At 40.6% G+C, this 14,832-nt stretch overlaps 2 long non-coding RNA genes across 5 annotated transcripts in view; one reads left to right on the top strand and one right to left on the bottom strand.

The window, feature by feature from the left end:
• Nucleotides 1–9,521, bottom strand: part of LOC129625474 (uncharacterized) — a 105,726-nt gene extending 96,205 nt beyond the window's left edge. Inside the window, exon 1 of one of the 4 annotated variants that reach the window (XR_008701458.1) lies at nt 9,331–9,521. This is a non-coding gene — a long non-coding RNA (uncharacterized LOC129625474). The remainder of the gene's footprint in view (nt 1–9,330) is intronic. The other 3 variants (XR_008701459.1, XR_008701457.1, XR_008701456.1) reach the window with 3 other exon arrangements.
• A 1,069-nt stretch (nt 9,522–10,590) lies between these two features.
• LOC129625477 (uncharacterized) lies at nt 10,591–12,956 on the top strand. The gene is made up of 3 exons (XR_008701463.1): nt 10,591–10,896; nt 11,462–11,627; nt 12,737–12,956. It is a non-coding gene; the product is annotated as an uncharacterized LOC129625477 (long non-coding RNA).
• Nucleotides 12,957–14,832: the final 1,876 nt, after the last annotated feature.

Below are 14,832 nucleotides of genomic sequence, written 5' to 3' on the forward strand. Positions count from 1 at the left end.
TGTCTGTTCTCCTACTTTTCTGTCACATTTTTCAACTGGGTGTTAATAGGTCCTTCATACTCTTTTTGACTAATCCCTTAAATAGGCTGCAATTAAAGAATCTCAGTGATGCCATACCATATAGGATAAATCATATTTCAGATCTGTGAAAACTCATTTTTTCTTGTTCAAGAAACCAATATCTTGCATTAATCTATGTTAAAATAAATGTAGATTTGACATGGCGTTTTGTACAAAGTTTCTTTAAATTGCTGCCATTTAAAATAAATAGCAGCCTCTTCTTTGCTGGGACAGTAGTAAAGAGTTAACCTATTGATCTCTGAGTCTCAGTTTCCTCAATTGGTGAAAAAATTGAGATTTCTGTGTATATCCCTTGGGTTTGTGATGAAGATTACATTCTTGGCATGTAAGAGTTTCTCAGAATAACAAGTTACTATTCTCTCCCATTTACCAGCCATCTTTTTGTCAAGACTTTATGTTGAAAGTGAAAGTGTTAGTAGCTCAGTCGTGTCTGACTTTTTGTGACCCCATGGACTGTAGCCTGCCAGGCTTCTCCATCCGTGGGCTTTTCCAGGCAAGAATACTGAAGTGGGTTGCCATGCCCTCCTCCAGGGGACCTTCCTGACCCAGGGATGAAACCCAGGTCTCCCACATTGCAGGCAGACTACCATCTGAGCTACTAGGGAAGACTTTATGTTAAATATCCTTAAATAATAAAGTTCTATGTTCATTCTACTTGCTATTTCATAAAAAGAAAATTATAAAAGTATATTTTAAAACCTCTGAAGCATAGTTTAGTGAAATTAATTAGAGGAGCCAAGGCATAACATACCCATATGTAAACCTCATCATAAATTTCTTTCTAATCAACTAAGTGTCCTTTCTCACTTCAAATGCCTTCATTCTTTTTATAATCCTCAATTCAGGGTGTGCAGAGACCTCCTAAAATAAGATTTCACCAAAACCAAGCTTGGAGCCAGGGGTGCATCTCATTTGAAGAGGTCCACTGTTACTTAGTTCCTTAGGGGCCGGGGGTGTAACCTTTGGCATGGGCCAGAGCTGGTTCAAATTCCAGTTCTACTGTATTTGGCTGGTTGATCACCAGCAAAGTGTTCCAACTTGCTAAGTCTCAGTTTCCTCACTGATGCCATGAGCGATACCCAGCTATCTTCAAGTGTTGTCAAAGACTCGGGTGGATTTATGGTAGAGCTAATTAAGCTCAACTTTCAGGACGGTTCACATGCATGGATGTCTTCAAGGCCCTCTAGCTAATAATGTATTTCTACTTTTTATTCCTTTTCTTAAGCAGATCTTCTCAATTTGTGTAAACATCAGGCTCCACAAATCCTGGATCTACACTTGCATGATGGTTAAACAGGATAATAAACATGCGATAACTGGTCCTTTGCAATTATCCAATAAATGGTATTATTGTCATCAGATTCACAGGCCAAGTGACTGGATTTGATATTAAGCCAATGCATAGGTTATCACATAATGATATTGCTTACAGGTTACACAAAGTTTAACCTAATAACATAAATGGGAAAAGAATTGGAAAAAGAATAGATACATGTATATGCATAACTGAATCACTTTGCTGTACATCTGAAACACAACATTGTTCATCAACTATACCCCAATATAAAGGGGTATAGTTTTAAATATAAAGGGGTATAATATAAAGGGGTATAAAATTTAAAAAGAATCAGTAAATTCAAAAGAATGTTCATTGATTTAAGAGTCATTTCCCAAACATTTACTGGGTACGAAGATTTAGTACAATAAAAGCAAATACAAAATAAAACAAAACTTAAAACAAAAATTTAACTCATCTTAAAATATGTCACACCAAACCTGGTGAGATGCTAGAACCAAGCTCTAGTGACATGCTTGGGTTAAATACTAATATTAAATGTGTAACCATATTTGGGTATATTAGGAAGTCAGGCTTTAAGTTAATACATTCCAGGATGTATGTGCTAAGTCACTTAAGTTGCGCCTGATTCTTTTCGACCCACGAGGCTCCTCTGTCCATGGGATTCTCCAGGCAACAATACTGGAGTATGGTCAATTTAAATGATGAGGAAGCAAACATAAAAAAGTCTTGAGTAAATAATTCACAGTGTTCTAGGTGGGGAAGCCCAGGCTATGCCTCTCCAGAGACTCAGTATGATACGGTTTGTCCACACATGGTCTGTCTTCCATCTGCATCATAACATTCTACGGAATCTCAATCAAAACACAACTTCCTCGACCCCAGCATTGCCCATGAAATCAGGACCTCTGCAGGAGAAGTTCAGGATTCTGCCTTTTCGTTTCTTTTTAAAATTTTTGCCCCCACTGTGAAACATGTGGGATCTTAGCTCCTTGACCAGGGATCAAACCTGTGCCCCTTGCACTGGAAGGGGGAGTCTTAGCCAATGGACTGCCAGGGAAGTCCCCAAATTAACCATTTTAAAAGTGAACAATTCAGTGGCATTTAGTCCATTCACAGTCACTTCTATATTGTTCTAGACCATTTCCATCACTTTAAAGTAAAACCCTTTACCCAGTAAGCATTTTGTCCCTCCACCTCCTCTCCTATCTCGCACCATCGCTCAACTGCTCTGTCTTTGTGGACTTGCATATTCTAGATACTTTGTGTAAATGGAAACATACAATATGTGGCCTTTAGTGTCTAGCTTCTCTTACTTAACATAATGTTTAAAGGTTCATTCACCGTGTGGCAGGTATCAGTTCTTCGTCAGGAGTCTGCTTTTCTTAACCAGCTACCGCACCCCGGTGATTCTGAATTCCAGTTAGTTTGACAACACTTGCTTACAGATTAAACGTGAAATAGATAACTGATGGATATTTTTCAGGAATCTGTATATGTTTCTGCCTGGCCCAGAAGACAAGAAATTTTCTACCGCTAGTATAATCCTTCTCTTCCACAGTAAGAGGCGAGTGGTTTGTACATTTTGTCTCTTGATGCATTGCCTTTGTGTGTGCTCAGTCCTGTCCCACTCTTTGTGACCCCATGGACTGTAGCTTGCCAGGCTCCTCTGTCCATGGCATTTTCCAGGCAAGAATACTGGAGTGGGTTGCCATTTCCTCCTCCAGGGGATCTTCCCAACTCAGAGATTGAACCTGTGTCTCCTGTGGCTCCTACATTGGCAGACAGACTGTTTACCACTGAGCCACCTGGGAAGCCCTCTCTCTTGACAGGTCTACGGCAATTGTAGATAAAGAGCATGGGAAGTTTGCCATTGGCATCTAGCAACAGGTAGAGGACAGGGATGTTGCTAAGAGGACCCTTCCCCAAAGAAACTATCAGTCTGAAATGATAACAGTGCCAAAGCTGAGAAACTCTGGTTTTAGCTCCTAGAGGACGTGGCCCTGAATTTGTCATTGCTGAAAGACATCATGTTAAAAGCGAAACTTTCCTAACTCCATAATCTAACAGGATGTCAAAGCTGTTTTCCCTGAAATAAACTGAAATCAAAAGAGTTTTTTTTTAAAGAGCATGCCATCCAGATATAAATCATGATTTTTGTAAGATTAGGTATCTATATACTAAGATGGTTTAATGTTAGCTGAAATATGGATCTACTGTCCAGAGGAATAGAATCTTCCTGAAGATGGTAGATTAACAGCCACAAAAGCCTGAAACAAAGTTTCTAGTAGATGGACAAAATGCCTGCTCTCTGGGGTTGTTCTGTTTCAACCTTGCTATCAATAACAGATGGAAACCTAAGAAGCATGCTTACAAATAGTTAGACAACACATAAAATATGGAAGGAATAAATGCCTGGGAGGGGATAATGATCAAGCTACAGAACAATCCAAACAGGACGGAATGTGAAACAAAAACAAATCAGATCATGGAACGGATGCCAGCATGAGTGAAAAGAAAAGAAAACCAGGACTGTCTCAGGAGGGTATTTTGAATACAAGTTCTGTTCAAGTCAACAGGAAAATGCTGTTAATTTAATGCTGTTGCTGCTACTCTTCTATGTGCATGTATTTTTAGTGTTTGGAAGAAAATAGTTCTACTCTATTCTGTGCTGGTCAGACTGTTTTTTGGAACAGATTCATTTCTGGGCATAATATTTTAGGAGGAGAAATTTTCAAATTACTATGCAGGCAGAAGGGGGTTGGCTAGGATGGTGACGTCTAGCACCTAATGTATACTCCATGTGATAATTTGAAGGGAAAATGGCCTGTCTTTCTTCAAATAATGTACTGTCTGTAGACTTACTCTTTTAGTCACTCTGTTGTGTCTGACTCTTTGCAACCCCGCGGACTGAAACCCACCAGGCTCCCATGTCCATGGGATTCTTCAGGCAAGAATACTGGAGTGGGTTGCCATTCCCTTCTGCAGACTTACGCTGTTGGTGCTTCCAAAATCATGACTCTGTGATGGATGTAAGAAGGCATATTAATAGGACTTCTGTGCTAACTCAGTGGTTAAGAATCCATCTGCCAATTCAGGAGACATGAGTTCTATCTCTGGTCTGGGAAGATCCCAAGTACTACAGAACTAAGCTCACATGCCACAGCTATTGAACCTATGCTCTAGAGCCCACTGAAGGCTCATGCCTAGAACCTAGGCTCCACAAGAGAAGTCACTGCAATGAGAAGTCTGTGCACCAAACTAGAGAGTAGCCCCCACTTGCTGCAACTAGAGAAAAGCCCATGCAGCAAGGAAGACCCAGGACAGCAAAAATAAATAAATAGATAGATAAATAAAATTATTCTTTTTAAAAAAGAAGACGTATTAAGTTTAGGAAAATACAGTGAAACAGTTAAGTATCTCCCAAAAACTCAATGGAGAATCCAGAATGGAGGTAAGCTTCCTGTTATGAAGGTAGTCAAAAAACAGACTAAGCAATGACTGAGCCAGAACTGGTTTAAAAAGAAAAAAAATGGTTTCTTTCTCTTGATACTGTTTGGAAAGGAGAGTGGATAAATCTGAGAGGCTTCCAACTCCATAGCAAAGTTTCTATGATTTGCTTTATCTTAGCTAGCTCAGTGTTTGGGCTACAAGCTGAGACTGGAGAATGAGCAGAAAACAACTAGGAGCAGGGGAAATTAAAAAACAACAACAACAACAACGGAATACAGACATTCAGTAAGTGTGTATGGAGCACATACTAAGTGCCATACCTTATTCCAGGCAATGGGGATACAGCAGGAGAAACATTCCAACCTCAATTTCTGTCCTCATAGAGCGTATACTCGATTAAGAATAGAATATATGTATGAGAGGTGTTCGGCAATTTCCTCCTGCTATGAGAACACCAAATACAGTAAAAAGGACTGGGGAGCATAATTGTGCTAAGAGGGACTTACTTGAATGAATGCTTTTCATTCTAAATAAATCCCAAGATTGCTTATCAATGAAATCTATCCCATATTAAGATTTTATTGGCTTCTCTGAAGCACTGTAGTCTGTTCATTTAGAGAGGGCACACTGGCTGCCCGCACTCGCCTTTTAAACATCCCCAAACGACCATCTGACTCTATCAATATTGATTTCTTTACAGGAGGTCACCACCTACCAGATATTACATCCATCACTACAAACAAGTTCCCCTTGACATATTGACTATTTCATTTTTCTTGTCTTTTGGTCAGAACCTCCCTTCTAATTAATGTATTCTTGGTTCCATCAGTGTGCACATATTTGATGTCCCCAAGACCCTATTGGCTACCTGCATCACCAGATGCTTCATTCTTATAACTGCCATTTCTCTATCTCCGGCTTAGTGATCTTCTTGCCTGACTCTGTTTGCCTTGCATCTTATCTAATTCCAAATCCAGGATTGCTTCAGTGTACCTGGCTATTTTCTATGGTAGAGTCTCTCTTCACGACCCACAGGCATCACTGGCAGTGAATGACTTGAATTCTCAGAGTCTTCCATAATCAGATTAACCCCCTATTTGCTCTCTGCTTTGATTTCTGGTGTCTGCTCAGTTCTGTTCACCTTCAGGAACAGTGTTAGTTATTGGGCTCTGGAGGTCAATGGTGAGGGTGTTTGAGTTAATAACCTCAGCAAGCCACGATGCATTGATCTGCAGCCTCCGAGTGCACTCATATTTCTCTCCCTGGAATTAGACCCTCAGCTGTCTGCCAGGGTGCCTCTTGCCAGACGGTCTCAGATTTGAACTATCCGAAGACTCCTCATCAAGCTGTTCAGGGAGAGTAACAACCCACATAGCTCATGCTACTGCTGCACTCCTAGGGAACTGCTGCAACCTGACCGACCAATCCACCCAATACCTCCATCATGCAAGATGAATGTCTCTTTGCTTCTATCCTTGAAGGGGGGGGAGTAGCTAAATGTGATTCTCTCCTTCCCGAAGGCTTCTATGCAATAAGTGGCCAGGATTAAATTATATAATCATGTCATCTATCTGTTCAAAAGCCCTGTCACTCTTCTGCTGCATGTACCAGCTTGTCCCTTTAGCAGAGGGGCTCAATACTGTCAGCGGTGGAAAAGGGAGCATTTTGATGCCGAGTAATATAATTCTAAATACCATCAAGGCCATAAAATGGGAAGTGATAAATAATTTATATTTATCAGAATGACTGAATCTTATTACAAGTTCAGCAATATGATATCCTCCCAGACAGCACAGACATGGATAGAGAAAGAGAGCAGAATTTCAATAGTGTGGGCCAGGGTCAGATGGAATTCTTGTTTAAAGCCCTACGAACCTGGTGTGAACCTGGTTCATCTTGTTTTCACTGGTCCCTAGAAACGAGGGTGCTAGTCTTAAAACAAGGGAAAAAAAGAAATTCAACTAAACAAGATAATCTGGAATAGATAAAATATAGCACTAAGTATTAATGCTAAGATGCTATAGTGGTTTCCATTCTTCATTCCAAGTTTACCTTTATTAATTCATTTCTTCAAGCATTCATTCACTTTCTTAAACACTTTAGACTGTGCAAGATACTGTAATATTAATAAGAATCATGGAAGAGGTAACAGTAAAGAATAGATATGATTCTCACTTTCAAGTACTTTAGACTCAAGATACAACATTCCCACAATAACCCTTGTGGGAAGCAGAACTCCACCTTTATAAAGAAGAAGTGAGTCTATTTCTGAACTAAATACTAATATATTATCTTTTTCATCATCCTTCTATTTTGATGGTAACTGTCTAAACCAGAGACTTGCCAGGTGGATGAACGGTAAAGAACCTGTCTGACCATGCAGGAGGCATGGGTTCAATCCCTGGTTTGGGAAGATCCCCTGGAGAAGAAAATGACAACCCACTCCAGTATTCTTTCCTGGAAAATCCCATGGACAGAGGAGCCTGGCGGGCTACAGTCCATATGGTTGCAGAGTTGAACACGACTAAGTGACTGAGTACGTGTGCCTAAACCAGAGCTTCCCACTCTTGAAAAGTTTTCTCCTGGAACCAGGTCCCTGGTTTGAAAAGCAAAAGTTCAAATACACTTGTATTTCCTAAATAAGATAATCAGAACAAAGCCATTTCTCAAATAATCAATCAGACTTAAAACTTTTTATTTTTGGTGGGATATCTCTCACCAATGAGCAGGGTAAGGTACAGAGCGATTTCTGATCATGTGCTTGATCTAAAACACCTGTCCCTTTTGCATTTTCTGCTTGGAATGAGAGTAGCAGTTCACCTGTGTGCATCCTCCTCACCTGGTATCTGGCTCTTCTTTCAGAGTTAGCTCCCAGGCTTCATTTTCTGGTCCAAAAGAGTTTGTTAAATAAACTAACACTAACATCAGAATACATTTTGGGGGCACTTCCCTGCCTTCCAATGCAGGGAGTGTGGGTTTGATCCCTGGTCAGGGTGCTAAGATCCCACATGCCTCGTGACCAAAAACACCAAAATATGAAACAGAAGCAACATTATAACAAATTCAATAAAGACTTTAAAAATGTGCTCAGTTTCTCAGTCACATTTGACTCTTTGCACCCTTTGGACTGTAGCCCTCCAGGCTCCTCTGTCCATGGGATTCTCCAGGCAAGAATACTGGACTGGATTTCCATTTCCTCCCCCAGGGGATCTTCCCAACCCTGGGATTGAGCCCCAGTCTCCTGCCTTGCAGGTAGAATCTTTCACCGCTGAGCCACAGGGGACCTTAATGGTCCACGTTAAAAAAAGATACATTTTTTGGCAACCTTTCTCTGAATCCCCACTTTTTTGCAAGCCACACCTGAGAGACAACCAAGGTGCGAAAACCAAGGGACCCAGTGCTGCCATGAGCTACCAAATTTTGGCAACAGTGAGCAGAGGTGTTGGGCTAGTCCCCTCTTCTAGGGACGGTGAGAGAAAGTGAAGTCGCTCAGTCATGTCCAACTTTTTGTGACCCCATGGACTGTAGCCTACCAGGCTCCTCTGTCCATGGAATTTTCCAGGCAAAAGTACTGAAGTGGGTTGCCATTTCCTTCTCCAGGGGATCTTCCTGACCCAGGGATCGAACCTGGGTCTCCCTCATTGCTGCTGCTGCTGCTAAGTCACTTCAGTCGTGTCTGACTCTTAGTGACCCCATGGACTGCAGCCTACCAGGCTCCTCTGTCCATGGGATTCTCCAGGCAAGAGTACTGGAGTGGGCTGCCATTGCCTTCTCCCTCCCTCATTGCAGTCAGATGCTTTTACTGCCTGAGCCACCAAGGAAGCCTTCTAGTGATGGTAGTGGCTTACAAATGTATCCTCTTCTCCTCCACACACATTCCACCCCATTCTCTCCATTACCCTGCTTCAACAGAACCTCCACGTTGGATTAACAAGTGAATCAGCAAATTCTCAACATTGCCCAAAATGCATCAAGCACTTCTGTGCCTCTGAGTCGGTTCCTGACTCCTCTCTCTGCCTGGCCTGGCCTTTCCTTCCCCAACCCTCTCCTGCCTCCAGAATACCAACTTATCCTTCATAAACCCAGTTCAGGGACTTCCCTGGTGGCATAGTGGATAAGACTCCACCTGCCCATGCAGGAAATATGGGTTCAATCCCTGGTCGGGGAAGATCCCACATGCCATGGAGCAACTAAGTCCGTCTGCCACAACTAGAGTCCGTGCTCCACCACAAGACAAGCCACCACAATGAGAAGCCACTCTACAACTAGAGAGTGATCCCTATTCGCTACAACTACAGAAAGCCTGCACAGTGACAAGGACCCAGCACAACCAAAAGTAAACAAAATTTAAAAACCCAGTTCAGGAACCACTTCCTCAAGCTCCATTCTACCATCTTTCTAACCACAGAGGAATGAACTCTTCCCTCCTGTTAGTTGCCAATTGTTGCTGAAACCAATTACCATCATTGGAGGGACTTAATTCAAACTGATGATCTTACCGTTCTGCAGGTCAGAAGTCCTAAACATCAAGGTGTCAGCCAGACTATCTTCCTTCTGCAGACCAGAGGGGAGAATTCGTTTCTTTGCTTTCTCCATCTTCTAGAGTTGCTTGCACTTTCTGGCTCGTGGCCCCTCCCCCAAGCACTCTACTCTCGTCTTTCCTCCCATCCCCATCTCTCTCAGGAGAACTCTTAAGGCACCTGATTCTCATTAGGATCTAATTACATGCAACCCACCTAGATAAGCTAGTCTACTCTCCTCAGCTCAGGATCCTTAATATTAAAAAAAAATTTTTTTTTAATTGTAGTTGATTTACAATGTTGTTCCTGGGCGTGTGGCATTAGCAGATGCGAACTAGTATGGTATAGGCTGGATTAACAACAATGTCCTGCTGTGTAGCACAGGGAACTATATTCAATATCCTGAGATAAACCATAATGAAAAAGATCCTTAATATAATCATGACTGCAAAGACCCTTTTGCATATAAGGTAATGTACTCCCTTACATGCAAACAGAGGCCGAGATGGTTAGGTGGCTTCACTGATTCAATGGACACGAGTTTGAGCAAGCTCCAGGAGATGGTGATGGGCAAGGAAGCCTGGCATGCTGCAGTAGATGGGGTTGCAAAGAGTCAGACATGACTGAGTGAACAACAACAACAATATATTCCCAGGTTCTGGGGATATATTACAAATGTATCCTCTTCTCCTCCACACACATTCCACCCCATTCTCTAAGTCCTGGGGATCAGGACTTAGACATCTTTGGGGGTGCAGTTATTCTGCATACAGCACATCCTTTTAAAGCCTCACTCTCCGGTTCAAAATGTCCACATTAGCTGCGTTATATTCCAGCGTATTTTGTTGATAAAAGTCACCCTAACAGTCTCCTGGAGGGTGCTTGGTCTTTTAAGTTGTTTCTCCAATGCCTAGAATTTTGCTTATTACTTAGCAGTTGTTCAATAAATCGAATTGAATGTTTGTAGAGAAGAAACTCAGTGGAAAAAATAGTAAGGACAATTTAACTGTAAGGTTATTATTTGACAAGAAAATATAATAAGCGAATTTTTGCATTGACAGGATGCCAAAATAAATGGTTGGGAAAACACAATCAATTCAGTATTTTGGCATAGTGTCTCATAGGTAATCACAGAACAAAACCCAAAAGGCCTCAATCAGGGGTACGCAAACAACAGCTCATGGCTACCTTTTATTTGTAAATAAAGTTTTATTGGGACACAGCTGTGTCCACTTGTTTATATATTGGTTGAGGCTGATTTTGTGAGTCAGGGGCAGAGTTGAGCAGTTGCTACAGACACTACATGCCCTGCAAGCTGAAAAGATTTAGTATTTGGCCCTTTATTGAAAATGTTTGCTGACTTCTGAGCTAGATAATGAGAAAGGTTAAATCAGAATTTTGTTCTAGGCAGGTTGGAATTTTGAAAGCCAGATTCACCCATTCAACTACCATGGCAGTTGAACATCCCACTGTTTAGCTGGACTCCATCTTATTGCTTAGATTAGTAGGCTGACATTCTAATCCAGTTATGACATTATAAAGCTGGTCAGTTGATATATTTTGAATATCTTAATGATAGCCAAGATAAGATAGTGTTATATCCAATTTTTTATCCAATGATCAAACTTCCATCCTTATATAAATGTGGATTAAATTGTCTTACCCATGCTTAACAGAGGCACTCTTAGAAAATTAAATATTTAATATGCATCATTTCTACTTCCTACTTGCCTCTTTTGAATGCATTCACAGGCAATAAGGAGAAATAGCCACTCAATTCTCTTTGATAAAAATTAACCTGTTTCAAAAGAAAAAGAATGAGGATGAGAAGAAAACTCAGGAAGCTAAAAAAATATTTTTCTAAAATATTACCTTTTAACAAAGATGGCTTTGTAGTTTTAAACAAATGAATAAACAAGCCACTATTTGTGGTATTTGTATGAAATTAGAATTTTTCATATATTTGGTCTGAGAAAATATATTTATTGGCCATTTTTGCCGTATCATTTTAAATGATAACCCTTTAATTTTAATTAAAAAAAATTAAGATTGAACATCAACAAGCACTATTATAAAACTACTAATATTTACCCTACTTTCTCATTCTCAGGAACTGAAATTGGGAGTCTTAGGTCATGATTTCAGTTTTGCCGTTAACTTGCCATGCAAACTACAAGTCACATACATTTCCATGGCCTCAGCTTTCCTGTATGCAAAATCATTATAAAAATATCTTCCTCACTTAATTCATAGCACTGCTGTTATGATAAAATGAGGTAATGTTGGTGAATTTGCACAAACTCTATACAAATGAAAGATATTATCATTATCTGATTATCACCTTAACATCTTCCCAAACTGTCTCTGATAGTAAAAATGTTGTGGTCATAAACATCTATAACGGTGCTCCACAGTTGACTATGAAATAATTCTCCTTGTGAATTTCATAGTTTAGATTTTATTTTGATGTAATAAACGAGCATAATTAACTTTTATTGTGCACATTATTTGTGGGAATGTTTTAACACGTTAAGTATAGCCATCTATCTCAGCATTACCCAAGGATTACCAAGCTGAGAAGTGCTATCTTTAAAAATGGGGTGATTTCATTTGGAGATTTGAGTTTGGTTTTATTGTTGAGATTAATAAAATGTTGTTGTTTAAAATGAAACTGTTTTCTTTCCAGCACTTCATATTTTTTCTCAGTTAAAGAAACAGCAGTAACATGATTAGATGTCAGTAATTAAATATCTTTGCTGAACAGTATCTTAATAGCATATATTTAGAACGCAGCCATACCAAAACATTCAATTACATAGATACAGCTTTAATATTTAACAGCTTGTTTCTTAACTACCAACCTTCTGGTAAGCTGATGTTGACTATGGATAAAGGCAAGGAAGCAGCTTAGTGTCAAATTATGGGAAGTGGAATATATTATAATGGTGCTTTTTATGTTTTGCTATTCTCACATTCAGCCAAGTATAATGTTTTTACTTAATATGTTTAACTATCGATTCATCTCTCTTATTTTTAGCAACAGGCGCCTTCAATTTTCTTTAAACACAATGAGGGCTTATCCAGGGACCAAAGAAAGGAAAAAAAAGCTCATTTAATTTAAGCACCATGGGGAAACTAACATGTATAAAAAAACAATAGGCGTTTCCAATAAAATTCCTGGAAAATAACAAGTTGAAACCACTGGAAAGGCATCTTAGGGAGCAGGGAAGAAAGCTGTCTTGTACTCTTTCTTAGAGATGGGAATAGCAGAGGAGTTGGGCTTCTGTTAACTGTTTCTGTGTTCCTCTTTTACACCTAACATTAAATGTGAATTTGTAAATAAATGGAATTATCCCTAATTTATTAATGGTGGACTCTGTTTTAGAAAAGAACCTCATGGGACCTCCCTGATGGTCCAGTGGCTTAGACTCCCACTCCCAATGCAGAGGACCTGGGCTCCATCCTTGGTCGGGGAACTAGATCCTGCATGCCGCAACTAAGATTTTGCATGCTACAGCTGAAGATCCCGTGTGCCACAACCACGACTGATGATCCCATGTGCTGTAACTAATATCTGGTGCAGTCAAAAAATAAACTAAATAAAAGTAAATATTTAAAAAGAAAGAAACTAGTGTTTTTCCTAAATTTTGACTCTGATTCCAATTTCATGACTCCTTACTCTAAATCAGGGCTCAGTTCTTTTTTAATAAAAAAAACCAAAGAACTAGCCATTGACTCTAATAGGTAGGGTAATAGGTCAACAATCCATGAAGGTAGGGATGTGTCTTATACTAAATTCTAGGTCCCCATAGCAAAAATGACCAGGATGGTTCGGGAGCAAGATGTCCATCAAAGACTGACTCACATCTCTGGTTGGGCAGCACATAAGCCAGGCTGCCAGTAGACACAACTGAGTCTGAAGTTAAACTACAGGGATTCAAAGTGGAGTACCACCTACCACCACTTATTCCCTGTGTGACCCTGTGCAGGTGGTTAACTGTCCAAATCAGTCTCTTATCTGTGTGCATGGGTGGCTGCTAAGTAGCTTCAGTCGTGTCCGACTCTGTGACCCTATGGACTACAGCCTACCGGTTTCCTCTGTCCATGGGATTCTCCAGGCAAGAATACTGGGGTGAGTTGCCATGCCTACTTCCAAAGGATCTCCCTGACTCAGGGATCTAACCCATATCCCTTACGTCTCCTGCATTGGCAGATAGGTTCTTTACCACTAGTGCCAGCTGATGAGAGCTAATCACAGTACCTACTTTCTGGAAATGTCAGAATGTTTAAGCCAGGTGTGCAATTAGTGCTCAATAAATAAAACAACAAAGGTGAAACACTGCTAGAGAAAAATGAAGCAAAGGGGAGACATTATATAGGAAGAGAGTGCCTGGGACTTCCTTGGTGTTCTAGTGGTTAATACTCCACACTTCCACTGCTGGGGCATGAGATTCTACAACCTGGGCCAGCAAAACTAAGATACCACATGCTGCAAAGCATGCCTGCCCTGCCCCCCACCCCACAAAAAAAGTGAGAGGGGTTTGTTTGGATTAGAGCAAGTCTTTAAGAGTGTACAGAGAGGTGACTTTTCAGTAGTTGAAAGGAAGAGCACATCTCACCAGTGAATTCTGGCTCCTTCTTGTCAATTACAGTTCCTGGGGTTTGATCTTGACTTAAATGCCTTGCACTTCCTCTTTGACCTTTGATCCTTAAAATGTTGTTGACTGCTTCTGGCCTTTTGAACTTAATTACGATGACAACAACGATGGCTATATATCCAGAGCAGACCACACCCTTTGCATGTGAACCATTGGGCACAATCCTCCTTCAGTTCAGTTCAGTTGCTCAGTCGCTCTTAAAATTCTCCTTACTCTGGCTATTAGTGAGCACTTAACAGATGTTTGTTGAGTAGCTGATTTTCCTGATAACCTTGTAACTGTTCTGCACTGTTAAAGCAGAGTATCAAGTACCTTGTATGGAGATGGTGGGGGTCAGAGGGTGCCTAACGTTCTTTCTGGCAAATGAGGGCACTGAGCCCCCTACCCCGCTGTCCCGTGAGACGTGTGTCTTGTGAAGGCAGCTCCCCTCCGTCCTTCTGCTCTATTCTCCATCCAAGATCATAATCAATATCCTTTAGCAGTGAATAGCCTATCCATGGCTGAAATGGAGAGGAAAAAAAAAGAGCTTTATTCCTGATTCATCTCTCAAGAACTGCAGTGGAGGGGATTTTGATAAAGAAGAGTGGTAAACATTCTCAACAAACACTGCTCTCCTTCAGTCTGTTAGGAAGGGAACTAAGACGCTGCCATAGAAGCAGTATTTCTATGAAATCCTCCCTGATTATTTCCACCAGGGTCTGCCCAGCTTCAAAGCTGCACTATTTAAAAAGAAAGAAGAGCGGGCATTGCTATGAATAATGGGGACACGAAAAGGGAAAAGCATGGGAGAACAGTCAGAGAGATAGCATTAAATGCCTTTTCA

The sequence above is a fragment of the Bubalus kerabau genome, chromosome 13 (genome assembly GCF_029407905.1).
Source record: "Bubalus kerabau isolate K-KA32 ecotype Philippines breed swamp buffalo chromosome 13, PCC_UOA_SB_1v2, whole genome shotgun sequence".
Lineage (NCBI taxonomy): Eukaryota > Metazoa > Chordata > Mammalia > Artiodactyla > Bovidae > Bubalus > Bubalus kerabau.